We start from the raw sequence: 6,000 nt of genomic DNA on the forward strand, positions 1-6,000 counted from the left end.
CAGGTTTTGCAGCTGTTTGAGCTAAGATTTCCAAGTTATTCACATAATGAAAACCTATACTTTGTTTCGGTCGAGTTCCCCATTCAAATGCATGTAACAGTGAGAAACGCACTGTCTTGGCGAAAGAAAGCGTTTTTGTACAACTTCATAGAAATAGCTGTAACTTTTGATAGAAGACTCAGACAAACATGTTTATGGCCTTATATTATAGAACTCAAGGTCCCCGTGCTGGGAAAACAGGTTTTGCAGCTGTTTGAGCTAAGATTTCCAAGTTATTCACATAATGAAAACCTATACTTTGTTTCGGTCGAGTTCCCCATTCAAATGCATGTAACAGTGAGAAACGCACTGTCTTGGCGAAAGAAAGCGTTTTTTGTACAACTTCATAGAAATAGCTGTAACTTTTGATAGAAGACTCAGACAAACATGTTTATGGCCTTATATTATAGAACTCAAGGTCCCCGTGCTGGGAAAACAGGTTTTGCAGCTGTTTGAGCTAAGATTTTCAAGTTATTCACATAATGAAAACCTATACTTTGTTTCGGTCGAGTTCCCCATTCAAATGCATGTAACAGTGAGAAACGCACTGTCTTGGCGAAAGAAAGCGTTTTTGTACAACTTCATAGAAATAGCTGTAACTTTTGATAGAAGACTCGGATACACATGTTTATGGCTTTATCTTATAGAACTCAAGGTTCCCGTGCTGGGAAAACAGGTTTTGCAGCTGTTTGAGCTAAGATTTTCAAGTTATTCACATAATGAAAACCTATACTTTGTTTCGGTCGAGTTCCCCATTCAAATGCATGTAACAGTGAGAAACGCACTGTCTTGGCGAAAGAAAGCGTTTTTGTACAACTTCATAGAAATAGCTGTAACTTTTGATAGAAGACTCAGACAAACATGTTTATGGCCTTATATTATAGAACTCAAGGTCCCCGTGCTGGGAAAACAGGTTTTGCAGCTGTTTGAGCTAAGATTTCCAAGTTATTCACATAATGAAAACCTATACTTTGTTTCGGTCGAGTTCCCCATTCAAATGCATGTAACAGTGAGAAACGCACTGTCTTGGCGAAAGAAAGCGTTTTTGTACAACTTCATAGAAATAGCTGTAACTTTTGATAGAAGACTCAGACAAACATGTTTATGGCCTTATATTATAGAACTCAAGGTCCCCGTGCTGGGAAAACAGGTTTTGCAGCTGTTTGAGCTAAGATTTCCAAGTTATTCACATAATGAAAACCTATACTTTGTTTCGGTCGAGTTCCCCATTCAAATGCATGTAACAGTGAGAAACGCACTGTCTTGGCGAAAGAAAGCGTTTTTGTACAACTTCATAGAAATAGCTGTAACTTTTGATAGAAGACTCAGACAAACATGTTTATGGCCTTATATTATAGAACTCAAGGTCCCCGTGCTGGGAAAACAGGTTTTGCAGCTGTTTGAGCTAAGATTTCCAAGTTATTCACATAATGAAAACCTATACTTTGTTTCGGTCGAGTTCCCATTCAAATGCATGTAACAGTGAGAAACGCACTGTCTTGGCGAAAGAAAGCGTTTTTGTACAACTTCATAGAAATAGCTGTAACTTTTGATAGAAGACTCGGATACACATGTTTATGGCTTTATCTTATAGAACTCAAGGTTCCCGTGCTGGGAAAACAGGTTTTGCAGCTGTTTGAGCTAAGATTTCCAAGTTATTCACATAATGAAAACCTATACTTTGTTTCGGTCGAGTTCCCCATTCAAATGCATGTAACAGTGAGAAACGCACTGTCTTGGCGAAAGAAAGCGTTTTTGTACAACTTCATAGAAATAGCTGTAACTTTTGATAGAAGACTCAGACAAACATGTTTATGGCCTTATATTATAGAACTCAAGGTCCCCGTGCTGGGAAAACAGGTTTTGCAGCTGTTTGAGCTAAGATTTCCAAGTTATTCACATAATGAAAACCTATACTTTGTTTCGGTCGAGTTCCCCATTCAAATGCATGTAACAGTGAGAAACGCACTGTCTTGGCGAAAGAAAGCGTTTTTGTACAACTTCATAGAAATAGCTGTAACTTTTGATAGAAGACTCAGACAAACATGTTTATGGCCTTATATTATAGAACTCAAGGTCCCCGTGCTGGGAAAACAGGTTTTGCAGCTGTTTGAGCTAAGATTTCCAAGTTATTCACATAATGAAAACCTATACTTTGTTTCGGTCGAGTTCCCCATTCAAATGCATGTAACAGTGAGAAACGCACTGTCTTGGCGAAAGAAAGCGTTTTTGTACAACTTCATAGAAATAGCTGTAACTTTTGATAGAAGACTCGGATACACATGTTTATGGCTTTATCTTATAGAACTCAAGGTTCCCGTGCTGGGAAAACAGGTTTTGCAGCTGTTTGAGCTAAGATTTCCAAGTTATTCACATAATGAAAACCTATACTTTGTTTCGGTCGAGTTCCCCATTCAAATGCATGTAACAGTGAGAAACGCACTGTCTTGGCGAAAGAAAGCGTTTTTGTACAACTTCATAGAAATAGCTGTAACTTTTGATAGAAGACTCAGACAAACATGTTTATGGCCTTATATTATAGAACTCAAGGTCCCCGTGCTGGGAAAACAGGTTTTGCAGCTGTTTGAGCTAAGATTTTCAAGTTATTCACATAATGAAAAACCTATACTTTGTTTCGGTCGAGTTCCCCATTCAAATGCATGTAACAGTGAGAAACGCACTGTCTTGGCGAAAGAAAGCGTTTTTGTACAACTTCATAGAAATAGCTGTAACTTTTGATAGAAGACTCAGACAAACATGTTTATGGCCTTATATTATAGAACTCAAGGTCCCCGTGCTGGGAAAACAGGTTTTGCAGCTGTTTGAGCTAAGATTTCCAAGTTATTCACATAATGAAAACCTATACTTTGTTTCGGTCGAGTTCCCCATTCAAATGCATGTAACAGTGAGAAACGCACTGTCTTGGCGAAAGAAAGCGTTTTTGTACAACTTCATAGAAATAGCTGTAACTTTTGATAGAAGACTCAGACAAACATGTTTATGGCCTTATATTATAGAACTCAAGGTCCCCGTGCTGGGAAAACAGGTTTTGCAGCTGTTTGAGCTAAGATTTCCAAGTTATTCACATAATGAAAACCTATACTTTGTTTCGGTCGAGTTCCCCATTTCAAATGCATGTAACAGTGAGAAACGCACTGTCTTGGCGAAAGAAAGCGTTTTTGTACAACTTCATAGAAATAGCTGTAACTTTTGATAGAAGACTCGGATACACATGTTTATGGCTTTATCTTATAGAACTCAAGGTTCCCGTGCTGGGAAAACAGGTTTTGCAGCTGTTTGAGCTAAGATTTCCAAGTTATTCACATAATGAAAACCTATACTTTGTTTCGGTCGAGTTCCCCATTCAAATGCATGTAACAGTGAGAAACGCACTGTCTTGGCGAAAGAAAGCGTTTTTGTACAACTTCATAGAAATAGCTGTAACTTTTGATAGAAGACTCAGACAAACATGTTTATGGCCTTATATTATAGAACTCAAGGTCCCCGTGCTGGGAAAACAGGTTTTGCAGCTGTTTGAGCTAAGATTTCCAAGTTATTCACATAATGAAAACCTATACTTTGTTTCGGTCGAGTTCCCCATTCAAATGCATGTAACAGTGAGAAACGCACTGTCTTGGCGAAAGAAAGCGTTTTTGTACAACTTCATAGAAATAGCTGTAACTTTTGATAGAAGACTCGGATACACATGTTTATGGCTTTATCTTATAGAACTCAAGGTTCCCGTGCTGGGAAAACAGGTTTTGCAGCTGTTTGAGCTAAGATTTCCAAGTTATTCACATAATGAAAACCTATACTTTGTTTCGGTCGAGTTCCCCATTCAAATGCATGTAACAGTGAGAAACGCACTGTCTTGGCGAAAGAAAGCGTTTTTGTACAACTTCATAGAAATAGCTGTAACTTTTGATAGAAGACTCGGATACACATGTTTATGGCTTTATCTTATAGAACTCAAGGTTCCCGTGCTGGGAAAACAGGTTTTGCAGCTGTTTGAGCTAAGATTTCCAAGTTATTCACATAATGAAAACCTATACTTTGTTTCGGTCGAGTTCCCCATTCAAATGCATGTAACAGTGAGAAACGCACTGTCTTGGCGAAAGAAAGCGTTTTTGTACAACTTCATAGAAATAGCTGTAACTTTTGATAGAAGACTCAGACAAACATGTTTATGGCCTTATATTATAGAACTCAAGGTCCCCGTGCTGGGAAAACAGGTTTTGCAGCTGTTTGAGCTAAGATTTCCAAGTTATTCACATAATGAAAACCTATACTTTGTTTCGGTCGAGTTTCCCCATTCAAATGCATGTAACAGTGAGAAACGCACTGTCTTGGCGAAAGAAAGCGTTTTTGTACAACTTCATAGAAATAGCTGTAACTTTTGATAGAAGACTCAGACAAACATGTTTATGGCCTTATATTATAGAACTCAAGGTCCCCGTGCTGGGAAAACAGGTTTTGCAGCTGTTTGAGCTAAGATTTCCAAGTTATTCACATAATGAAAACCTATACTTTGTTTCGGTCGAGTTCCCCATTCAAATGCATGTAACAGTGAGAAACGCACTGTCTTGGCGAAAGAAAGCGTTTTTGTACAACTTCATAGAAATAGCTGTAACTTTTGATAGAAGACTCAGACAAACATGTTTATGGCCTTATATTATAGAACTCAAGGTCCCCGTGCTGGGAAAACAGGTTTTTGCAGCTGTTTGAGCTAAGATTTTCAAGTTATTCACATAATGAAAACATATACTTTGTTTCGGTCGAGTTCCCCATTCAAATGCATGTAACAGTGAGAAACGCACTGTCTTGGCGAAAGAAAGCGTTTTTGTACAACTTCATAGAAATAGCTGTAACTTTTGATAGAAGACTCGGATACACATGTTTATGGCTTTATCTTATAGAACTCAAGGTTCCCGTGCTGGGAAAACAGGTTTTGCAGCTGTTTGAGCTAAGATTTCCAAGTTATTCACATAATGAAAACCTATACTTTGTTTCGGTCGAGTTCCCCATTCAAATGCATGTAACAGTGAGAAACGCACTGTCTTGGCGAAAGAAAGCGTTTTTGTACAACTTCATAGAAATAGCTGTAACTTTTGATAGAAGACTCAGACAAACATGTTTATGGCCTTATATTATAGAACTCAAGGTCCCCGTGCTGGGAAAACAGGTTTTGCAGCTGTTTGAGCTAAGATTTCCAAGTTATTCACATAATGAAAACCTATACTTTGTTTCGGTCGAGTTCCCCATTCAAATGCATGTAACAGTGAGAAACGCACTGTCTTGGCGAAAGAAAGCGTTTTTGTACAACTTCATAGAAATAGCTGTAACTTTTGATAGAAGACTCGGATACACATGTTTATGGCTTTATCTTATAGAACTCAAGGTTCCCGTGCTGGGAAAACAGGTTTTGCAGCTGTTTGAGCTAAGATTTCCAAGTTATTCACATAATGAAAACCTATACTTTGTTTCGGTCGAGTTCCCCATTCAAATGCATGTAACAGTGAGAAACGCACTGTCTTGGCGAAAGAAAGCGTTTTTGTACAACTTCATAGAAATAGCTGTAACTTTTGATAGAAGACTCAGACAAACATGTTTATGGCCTTATATTATAGAACTCAAGGTCCCCCGTGCTGGGAAAACAGGTTTTGCAGCTGTTTGAGCTAAGATTTTCAAGTTATTCACATAATGAAAACCTATACTTTGTTTCGGTCGAGTTCCCCATTCAAATGCATGTAACAGTGAGAAACGCACTGTCTTGGCGAAAGAAAGCGTTTTTGTACAACTTCATAGAAATAGCTGTAACTTTTGATAGAAGGACTCGGATACACATGTTTATGGCTTTATCTTATAGAACTCAAGGTTCCCGTGCTGGGAAAACAGGTTTTGCAGCTGTTTGAGCTAAGATTTTCAAGTTATTCACATAATGAAAACCTATACTTTGTTTCG

Source organism: Diplotaxodon limnothrissa, linkage group LG5, assembly GCF_057381915.1.
Source record: "Diplotaxodon limnothrissa isolate DT_005_m linkage group LG5, D_limnothrissa_male_GT1.1, whole genome shotgun sequence".
In the NCBI taxonomy this organism is placed as follows: domain Eukaryota; kingdom Metazoa; phylum Chordata; class Actinopteri; order Cichliformes; family Cichlidae; genus Diplotaxodon; species Diplotaxodon limnothrissa.